This window comes from Caretta caretta, chromosome 11, assembly GCF_965140235.1.
Source record: "Caretta caretta isolate rCarCar2 chromosome 11, rCarCar1.hap1, whole genome shotgun sequence".
NCBI lineage: Eukaryota > Metazoa > Chordata > Testudines > Cheloniidae > Caretta > Caretta caretta.
This window is the reverse complement of record NC_134216.1, coordinates 4774546-4785943: the sequence shown is the minus strand read 5'-3', so window position 1 is coordinate 4785943 and position 11398 is coordinate 4774546.

Below are 11398 nucleotides of genomic sequence, written 5' to 3'. Positions count from 1 at the left end.
GTAGTGGGTGGAATTTCACCTCTGATTCCTTGGTCTGACCACCTGGCTTCTGGTGAGCTGAGTAGCCTTGCATATGCTTCTGTGAATGCGTCCTACCAAAACATTTCGATCTGTAGCCCTTCTTTCTGTCTTTGTGTAGCTTCATTGCTCCACAATCATGAATGGATTTTATCCTCACTTCACCACTGCGAGGTCAAGGAGTATTATCCCTCATACTGAATTGAGACACAGTAACTTGCCCATGATCACACAGGGAGTTCATGGCAGAGCCAGGAACGAATAGAACCTCTGGCCACTGGATCATCTCTCTTACCCTACTTCATGTGGCACCAGTGAATTCTCCTCTCTGCGTCGGTACAGTGGCTGGCTCAGGAGCCTGGAAATGGAGCATTACAGCCTTTCACCTCTAGGGGGCTGGTTTGCATCATTCTAGACTACGCTGGAGATGGCCAAATGTAGCTTCCAATGGGGACTCTGTGTGAAAAGAGTCGGTGGATCGTGCCGCATCTCCTAACAGAAGTAGTGAGTCAGTGTTGTTTGTTACCATGTGGTGGCTGTTTGCTGGAAAGAATTGGTGATTCTCAGTTTGTCAGGGGAGTTTGTCGTAGGCAGATGTCCACGTCGCCAGAAAATGTTGTTACAATTAGCTCTGTTGACAGAGAAGCCAAAGCGAAGGGACCATGGAGACTCTCTCTATCTGGTGGTCTTACACTGCTACCCACCAGCATCTGAGCACCTTCCATGCAAAATCAATTGTAAGGTTTCTAGTGAACTTCATGGCGTCTTCTCTCAGCTCGGAAAGACTCTGCTGGGGGCCCGTGTTTGGCTGGTTGGTTTTAAGGGGTGTTTGCGTTATAGGTTTTGGTTTTGCGCAGAGGGGACGTTATGCTCAGTAGATGGGGAGCCACCGGAGTGAGCACTGAGGCACGCTGCCCCATGCCCTTTTCCATCCTGTCAATCCAGCACCTTTCTCCAGCTCTAAAGTCACTCGAAATAATAAGAACAATTCAGCCTCAGCAAAGTGCCAGGTGAGCAAAGCGAAAGATTTGATTTTTCCCAAGCGGTGACTTGAAGATTTCATTCAGCTGGCTAGGTTTGCAGGGTGTTAGCTTTTAAAGTCATTAGCAGGAGCACAAAACACATTAAAAACACGAGTAAAAAAACCCTGGGTTTATTTTGAATGAAAGATGTTATGGGGCTTTTTTTTAAGGACCACTCCTTCCCCCCCACCCCAGCAGAGTAATTGGCCGAGGTTGAATGTTGACCTCTGAATTCATTAATGTTATTGATCCAATGAGGCTGCCAGTTGGTGCTTATGGATATTACTGTGATCCTCATTATACAGGAATCCAGCAAATAGCAGAGGAGCAGCCCTACTGTTTATTAATAGAATTTGGAACAATATATTTTCAGCTGATTAAATAAAAAATGCTAGACAGTTACATGACCTCATAAATATGAACAAACAAAAACCCAGTGAAGGCTGGGGGACACGGTGACAGATTCCAGAGATGAGAGACTGTGGCAACCTGCCCACCAAAGCCATGGCTGTATTGTACAGTATGTATATACACCTGCCCCATCTCAAGGAAACAATAATTGTTGTGCAAAATGGTGGTGAAGCTCCAAAATGCTGTGAGAGGGCTGGGTATCTCGGAGGATTAGTGCGGGGCTAACTCGCCTGGAAGTTGTCACAGTGTGATAGCTGTCAGGTGGCCTGTGTGAAATGCACTGATGATCTCAGTGTTGGGTGTCCACACCACCATTATTGCATCCCCTCCCATTGGCAGTCTCATTGCAGGAATCAGCCACAGAAGTGGGGCTGTCTGTAGGAGGAAGCACTGCTACAGACCATGTTCAGTGCATGAATAGGGGGCTCCAGGGCCGTCCGTCTGACACCTTCACCTGTGCTAAATTCACTTTAAACAAAGGAAAAGGAGTTAGGGAGAAAGGAGAATGGCTGCTGCTGCTCAGATTATAGCAAAATGTGGACCTGAGTCATCAATATCATGTGCCCTGCCAAGCACTCTAGAAAAGATGGGGTAATTCTAGGTAGCCGCATTCACAGGTGATGGATGGAGACTGTTGGGAAAAAATATTATAGTGCGCACCTCTTCAGTGTGTTGAAGACCAGCCCCTGTCAAGATGACTGTTCATTCCTCATAAGGACCAAAGGTCCATCTTGCCCAGTATCCTGTCTTCTGACAGTGGCCAATGCCCGGTGCTTCTTTTTTGAATCCTGTTATGGTCTTGACCTTCACAACATCCTCTGGCAAGGAGTTCCACAGGTTGACTGTGCGTCGTGTGGAAAAAATACTTCCTTTTGTTTGTTTTAAATCTGCTGCCTATTAATTGCATTTGGCGGCCCCTAGGTCTTGTGTTATGAGGAGGAGTAAATAACACTTCCACATTTACTTTCTCCACACCAGTCATGATTTTATAGATCCCCCCTTAGTCCTCTCTTTTCCAAGCTGAAAAGTCCCAGTCTTATTCATCTCTCCTGTCATAAATATAAAGGGAAGGGTAAACCCCTTTGAAATCCCTCCTGGCCAGGGGAAAGCTCCTCTCACCTGTAAAGGGTTAAGAAGCTAAAGGTAACCTCGCTGGCACCTGACCAAAATGACCAATGAGGAGACAAGATACTTTCAAAAGCTGGGAGGAGGGAGAGAAACAAAGGGTCTGTGTGTCTGTCTATATGCTGGTTTCTGCCGGGGATAGACCAGGAATGGAGTCTTAGAACTTTTAGTAAGTAATCTAGCTAGGTACGTGTTAGATTATGATTTCTTTAAATGGCTGAGAAAAGAACTGTGCTGAATAGAATAACTACTTCTGTCTGTGTATCTTTTTTGTAACTTAAGGTTTTGCCTAGAGGGGTTCTCTATGTTTTGAATCTAATTACCCTGTAAGATATCTACCATCCTGATTTTAGAGGGGGGATTTCTTTATTTCTATTTACTTCTATTTTTATTAAAAGTCTTCTTGTAAGAAAACTGAATGCTTTTTTCATTGTTCTCAGATCCAAGGGTTTGGGTCTGTAGTCACCTAGGCAAATTGGTGAGGCTTTTTACCAAATCTTGTCCAGGAAGTGTGGTGCAAGGTTTTAGGAAGTATTTTGGGGGGAAAGACGTGTCCAAACAGCTCTTCCCCAGTAACCAGTATTTGTTTGGTGGTGGTAGCGGCCAATCCAAGGACAAAGGGTGGAATATTTTGTACCTTGGGGAAGTTTTGACCTAAGCTGATAAAGATAAGCTTAGGAGGTTTTTCATGCAGGTCCCCACATCTGTATCCTAGAGTTCAGAGTGGGGGAGGAACCTTGACATCTCCTCATACGGAAGCCGTTCCATACCCCTAATAATTTTTGTTGCCCTTTTTGGAACTTTTTCCAATTCCCATATATCTTTTTTGAGATGGGGCGATCACATCTGCATGCAGTATTCAAGATGGGGGCATACCATAGATTTATATAGTGGCAATAGATATTTTCTGTTTTATTACCTATCCCTTTCTTAATGATGCCCAACATTCTGTTTGCTTTTTTGACTGCCACGGCACATTGAGTGGATGTTTTCAGAGAACTATCCACAATGACTCCAAGAACTCTTTGAGTGGTAACAGCTAACCCCATCATTTTATATGTATCATTGGGATTATGCTTTCCAATGTGCATCACTTTGCATTTATCAACATTAAATTTCATCTGCCATTTTGTTGCCCAGTTACTCAGTTTTGAGAGATCCTTTTGTAGCTCTTCACAGTCTGCTTGGGACTTAACTATCTTGAGTAGTTTTGTATCATCTGTAAATTTTGCTACCTCACTGTTTACTCCTTTTTTCAGATCATTCATGAATATGTTGAATAGGCCTGGGTCCAGTACATACCCCTGGGGGACACCACTATTTACCTCTCTCCATTCTGAAAACAGACCATTTATTCCTTCCCTTCGTTTCCTATCTTTTAACCAATTACCAATCCATGAAAGGACCTTCCCTCTTATCCCATGACAGCTTACTTTGCTTAAGAGCCTTTGGTGAGGGACCTTGTCAAAGGCTTTCTGAAAATCCAGGTTCACTACATCCACTGGATCCCCCTTGTCCACATGCTTGTTGACCCCCTCAAAGAATTCTAGTAGATTGGTGAGGCTTGATTTCCCTTTACAAAAACCGTGTTGACTCTTCCCCAACAAATTATGTTCATCTATGTATCTGACAATTTTGTTCTTTACTATAGTTTCAACCAGTTTGCCTGGTACTGAAATCAAGCTTACTGGCCTGTAATTATCCCGGTATCACCTCTGGAGCCCTTTTTAAAAATTGGTGTCACATTAGCTGTTCACCTCTTGGACCAGATCCTGTGTGCCACTTAGGACTAAATTAAGAATTGCCTCTCGTCTTGTGGGTTCCAGGACCAGCTGCTCCAAGAAGCAGTCATTTAAGGTGTCAAGAAACTTTATTTCTGCATCCCGTCTTGAGGTGACATGTACCCAGTCAATATGGGAATAGTTGAAATTCCCCATTATTATTGAGTTTTTTATTTTAATAGCCTCTCTAATCTTTGAGTATTTCACAGTCACTATCACCATCCTGGTCAGGTGGTTGGTAATATATCCCTGCCGCTATATTCAGTCTACTACTACGCAGTCTTACCCTGTATGTGTTTTGCTCTTTTGCTTAGACTGACAGGTATATGCCCTGGTTAAATATTTCCAGCTGATCTTTTCTAACCCGGAAGCTCACCCTGGTTTGAAACAGACCTTTTGATCAGAACTGTCCCCATGGACCTGCCATACATGCTCCGATCCTTCTCAGAAACAGCCTCTCTCTACCCTCCCTTTCCAGTCACGTTAAGAATGTTTTTTTGCTGTAGTTTTTAAACAAATGAATGATTTCCCAAAGCTCAGAGAGATTCTTTTGAAGCAAGAAGCCGTGTGAGTATCCGAGCTCACCAGGCACAAATTGGAATGATTATGGATACTCCAGGTAAAGCCTCACCAGTGCTGGGTAGAGCAGGACAATTACTTCCTTGATCTTATATACAATGCTCCTATTAACATACCCTAGAATGTGGTTAGTCTTTTTTTGCAAGTGCATCACATATTCAGTTTGTGATCCACTATAACCCCTAGATCCTTTTCAACAGTACGACCGCCTAGCCAGTTACGGTTCTTTGTGTAGGGTGCATTTGATTTTTCCTTCATGCGTGAAGTACTTTGCACTTATCTTTATTGAATTTCATCTTGTTGAATTGAGACGAGTTCTCCAGTTTTTAATTTTGATCCTGTCTTCCAAAGTGCTTGCAACCCCTCCCAGCTTAGTGTCATTTGCACATTTTTATAAGCATACTCTCCACTCTGTTATCCAAGCCATTAATGAAAATATAAAATAGTACAAGTCCCAGGACTGATCCTTGTGGGATCCCACTACATCTTCCCCCCAGTTTGACAGCAAGCCATTGATAACTACTCTTTGATGAGTATAGTCTTTCAATCAGTTGTGCACCTACCTTATAGTAATTTCATCTCGGCTGCATGGCTCAGGGGACCAGTAATGAGCTGTTCAGCTTTGCACCTCTAGGTCCCTAGTTCAGATCCCTTGCAGGACTGTGCTGTTTGTTTGGACTGAAGCTTGGTGGTCGCACACCAGTTCCTATGGTGGGGGCGGGGGCAGCCTCTCAAAAATGAGGCCCCCCTCTGGCAGGATGAGTAGGGAAACCAAGGATTTAAAGGACTGTGTGGACCAAACTCTATTCCCACCACTCGGTGGTGGTTTGTGGAGACTGAGGCACATTTGAAAGGCAGCATGGCTGTAGCTTGCAGAGCTACTGCATCTGTTGCTAATACAGAGGCCTCTCCAGAGCGTCCAGTCTTGTATCTTTCACCAGCATGAAATTCATTCTGAGGGGGAAAACACTCGGGGACTTGCAAAGAGGAAAAAGCGGTGCTAAATAAGCTCATTCTCTTCCCAGCTGTATAGATCACTGACAATGATCCATTGAGCTCCGACACGAGCCAGCTCAGCAGGACCATAAGACTTTAATGAAACAATAAAGATCACTGCATTTTCAAAATACAATGGGCAGTGAGCATTAAAAAAATTAAATGTGTTTTTAGACATCTGCTATTATTTAGTGGATTAAATAACAAGACACTGTTTACATTAGCAAAAAGAAAAGGAGGACTTGGGGCACCTTAGAGACTAACAAATTTATTTGAGCATCCGATGAAGTGAGCTGTAGCTCACGAAAGCTTATGCTCAAATAAATTGGTTAGTCTCTAAGGTGCCACAAGTACTCCTTTTCTTTTTGCGAATACAGACGAACATGGTTGCTACCTGTTTACATTAGGTCATTGTTGCTTCTAGTGACTTTCCAAATGAGAGGAAGGGTGGCACCTTAATTAGCCTCCATTATAAGATTCTTAACTAGGGGGATTCGAATCAGGCATAGATGCATAAGGCTAAAATGTTTTCAGTATTTGAGGTTTAATGAGGAATTATCCCTTGGGACATATAATAATAATTTGAAATACTCACGCATAATTCTCAAAGTGCTTTGCCGAGCTGGGTAAATCTCATTATACCCATTTTATCAATGGGGAAACCAAGGCACAGAGCAATTAAGTATCAGCTGTTCGAAAGTGCTCAACTAGCTCTCTTTTCGGCATGAAGATAAACTGCCAGACCTTCAAAAACACTAAGCATGGGTGCCAAGTGCATGTGAAAATCCAGTGATAGGGATTCCCAGGGGAGCTGTGGGGTGCTGAAAGCTTGGAAATATGGCCCCAGTTGTGAGTGTGGAACACCTGGAAATCTGATCCTCAGTAAAGCAGTGTGTGAGTGGCAGAGCCAGAAATAGAACCCACATCTCCTGGTCTGCTGTCCTACCCACGAGACCACATTGCCTCCCTGGGTATCAGCTGTGGTGAGGTGGGTACGTCCAAGGTGTTCTGCACCTGAGATTGCAAAGGGTGGACAGGCAACAAGTGTCAGATTTTCAAAGCTAGGAGTTTACAGATGCTATGGTGATGAGGGTGGTACAAATGATTCCTCAGCCAAGCAGACAGTCATGCCCATTCTTTTGCATGCACCTAATTAATGCACCTGAGGGTCCCATGTAGGCACACACGTCTGGTCCTGGTTCTCACACAAGGCGAGTGAGGTATGCCCACTTAGCAACTGAGGTGCCTAACTCATGCATGGTTTTACACACTTCAATGAGGTTTGTCGAAAAGTAAGCGTCTAGATGCTGCGGCCTATCTCTGGTCCAGGAAGGCCTACCAGCTAGCACCACGCCAAAGTCTCTCTCAGGCCTTTCCCACAGGGCATGGTTTAGTAATTCAAATAAAATCTTGCAAAGTAACACAAAACACTAGTCCCCCGAACTGCACAGGCTACAGTGGCCCAGAAGCCTTTCACTCTGCACCTTTCTCACTGCTCCCAGGCCCGTCACAGCAGCTAACCTCTCTCCTGCTGCCCTCCGTCCAGTTGAGTGCTCTCAGCCCTTTCCAGGCCTCACCTAACGCCTTTCCATCTGGGTCTCATAGTCAAACAGGGCTGGCTAGCCCCAGGCTCCAAGGCCCTTAAAGGCAGACCGCCCTGTTACAGAGGCACTCCCCTAATGTTGAAAAACCTGGATTCGTTTTAATCTGTATCTCCCAGTACTGACTATTTTGGGGGATGGGTGGTTGCAATGGTGGATTCTGCAAAGCTTGTCATGTGTGATTGACTCAGTCTCACTGTGGCAAAGTGACAGCACTCATTGACCTGGTAGGTCTCTCGACCTCTCTAACAGGTCTTTCCATCTTGCACTACTATGATTCTATATAAACAAAAGTTGTATGAACTCAACAGGGCTTTGAAACTGTAAATGTCAAGACTGAGCCCTATCCAAAGCCCATTGAAATCAATGGAAATATTCACATTGTCTTCAGTGGGTTTTACATCAGGCTCTACAAGAACTCTTAAAATTTTTAATCTGGCCTACTTCTTGACTTATTTTGTCAGTAAAAATGTAGATTGTTGACAGTCACGTCCTTCAGGTAGTGACATCCTCTGGACACTGGACAGCAGCTCGTCCCATCATGCCAGGAATTACTGCCTGGAAAAGGAAAGGAGGACTTGTGGCACCTTAGAGACTAACAAATTTATTTGAGCATAAGCTTTCGTGAGCTACAGCTCACTTCATCGGATGCATTCAGTGGAAAATACAATGGGGAGATTTATATACACAGAGAACATGAAACAATGGGTGTTACCATACACACGGTAAAGAGAGGGATCACTTAAGGTGAGCTATTACCAGCAGGAGAGCGGGGGTGGGGTGGGGGAGCTTTTGTAGTAATAATCAAGGTGGGCCATTTCCAGCAGTTGACAAGAACGTCTGAGGAACAGTGGGAGTGGGGGGTGGGCGATAAACATGGGGAAATAGTTTTACTTTGTGTAATGACCCATCCACTCCCAGTCTCTATTCAAGCCTAAGTTAATTGTATCCAGTTTGCAAATTACTTCCAATTCAGCAGTCTCTCGTTGGAGTCTGTTTTTAAAGGTTTTTGTTGAAGAATTGCCACTTTTAGGTGTGTAATCGAGTGACCAGAGAGATTGAAGCATTCTCCGACTGGTTTTTGAATGTTATAATTCTTGACGTCTGATTTGTGTCCATTTAAACTGGACAGTCTCTACGTAAAAGAATAAATGGACACAAATCAGATGTCTACTCCCCCCCCCACCCCCCCGCTATCCTGCTGGTAATAGCTCACCTTAAGTGATCCCTCTCTTTACCCTGTGTATGGTAACACCCATTGTTTCATGTTCTCTGTGTATATAAATCTCCTCACTGTACTTTCCACTGAATGCATCCGATGAAGTGAGCTGTAGCTCATGAAAGCTTATGCTCAAATAAATGTTAGTCTCTAAGGTGCCACAAGTCCTCCTTTTCTTTTTGCGAATACAGACTAACACGGCTGCTACTCTGAAACCTACCTGGAAAAGGTTGTAATCCCTGGATCAATGTCAAGTTTTTCTTTTGCTTTGAATCCACAGACCAGGGTATTATTTTTAGGGGAAGTACTTACCAGGGTAAATGTCTTTCATCATGTTCACACTGGGCTGGGCTTTGTAGGCGATGGAAATCCCAACTCATAACTAGAACTGGATATTGCAAATTGTCCTCATCTTTACAATGGTGGACCAAAGCCCCTGGATCTTTGCCTGTCTGAAGCCTGGGATATTCAAAAGCCAGATCTGAGTTTTGCAGCTGGAGCCCATAGCAGGATGGTTTGGCACAGCTCTTGTTTCTCTTCTAGGGAACACAGTCTGAAATAACACTCGAACCTCCCTGTTGTCTTGACGATCCTTTATCTCCTCAGCAGCTAGTCAGCATTTTGGATTCCCCAGGCTTCTAAAACCTGCTGAATTTGCAAAGATTGTGGTGTATTGCAGCCTGCAGAATGCAAGGCCTTCCCGACTCCTTGGGGAGAAAGTTTGTTTCGGGCCTCATCAGAGGCACAACCAGAATTTTCCTAAGGAGGGGACCCAGGAGGTGCTGATTTTGGAGGGGGAGGGATCTCCCTAGAGCTAAGCATGTGATGTGGGGGTAGGTAGGTGGGGCTTCTCCTTCTAGGGACCATCCATCTCCTGGAGCCCCATCAGCCCCAGGCTCCTCCCACCTTTCCAAGCCCAGGGTTCCCACCTTGGAACTGGGGTCCCTATGCTGGGTGAGTGGCCTGTACCACCCCAGCACCTCTGCATTGTGGACTTGGCCACCCCAGCAGCTGCAGAGGAATCTTAGCAGCCTGGCCTCTCTCAGCAACTCCAGGGTGGGGTGGCGCTGCTGTGGGCAGGGCCCAAAGTACACAATCCCGCACACAATGCCTGTGCCACAGAGGTGCCCAGCCATGGGAGGGAGCGGGGGCTGCCGGGGATGTGTATGTTCTTTGCAGACCCCTCTGGGGTGCAGCTCTGTGAGTTTTGAGTCCCAGGCAGACCCATCACACCCTCTGCCCCTAACCCTGATTGGAGTCTATGGCCAAGGGGGGAAGGGCCTGGGCACTCTCCCTCATTTTGCCCCTGGCCTAGTGCGATGACATTTCAGTGAAAAAGACACTATATACGTCTGCCTGTCTGCAGGGGCTTCCCAGACTCCAGCGAACCTTACACTGTGAAAATCGATTTTTAAAAGGTTTTCAGCCCTCTAACGGGGTGCCCGCCCCGCTCCTCGCAGACTCAGGGACGCTCCAAGCGGGCAAAACTCCCGTGCTCTTTATTTGTGTCCGTTTCCCACCACCAGTTTCCTGCTATATACAGGCTACTTACAATGGCTTGGCCTAACACAGGCCTGGTCAGCAACAGCGTAGCAGGCTCCTACCTCTCCCTGAGCCTCCTGGTCTCCACCCTCCTTGTCACTCACTGCCTGCCAGCCTTATAGCTCCTGCCTAATGAGGCTGGCAGATGCAGTCAGTGATTAGGTAAACCTAGGCTATTTACCCAGCCCCAACCCATTTCCCCTGATTGGGGCTGGGGTGGCAGGAGCTGACTGAGGCTCCCCGAGCAGTGCCCTGCCACAAGCCCTAGCTGGGCTCTTTGGAAGAGCGGATGGCAAATAGCCACGTGACTGCTGGAGCTGCCAACAGGGGGTCAGTGGCGGGGAGGGGGACACACGGGAGAGGCAGGGTAAGAGACATTTGATTGACTGCCACCCGTGCTGTACCGAACACCTCAGTTCAGAGCCAGGCGCTGTGTGTTTTCACAGCACCTAATGCTGTGGGGGACTTGATCCTGACTGGGGCCTTTGGCGCTTACTGCCGTAGAAATAAATGCTGGTAACGAGCCCCATCCTTGCTGCAAGGGCTCGGTGATGTGTCATCTCTGTTCTCGATCACGGATCGCCAACCCCATCCTCACCGCAAATACTTCCCTCTCCACTGATTGCCATCGGGCACTGGCAAGCCTCTTTCTTTCAGTGTCTGAAGAGATACCTGACTCGATTGCTGCCATGAACCAAACAGCTTCGTTCCACCAGAATCCCCCTGCAACCAGGCACCCACGTTTCATATATCCACTATACCCAGCAGTGGCCCACCTTGTCGCCTATAGGGGACTGTCCTTTAGACACGTATTTTTCTCTTTGTATAAATGCCTCATCCTCTCCATTTCCATCTCATCTTTCATTCCTGCACACTCCAGGCTCCTATCCCTCACCCCATGACAAATCTCCCACACGCACACTCTGCCTGACTCTTCCTTTGTCAACAACCCCATCTCCAACTTCCTTTCCTCAGCAAGATGCTGGAGCTGGTGGTGACCTTCTTTCCCACCTCACCGCTTTGGGTCAGCCTTTTGCCCTTATACACCCTGTCCCATTCTGGGGGGCAAGGGACAATGGCCTTCTTCTCTTGGCTCACAGATCT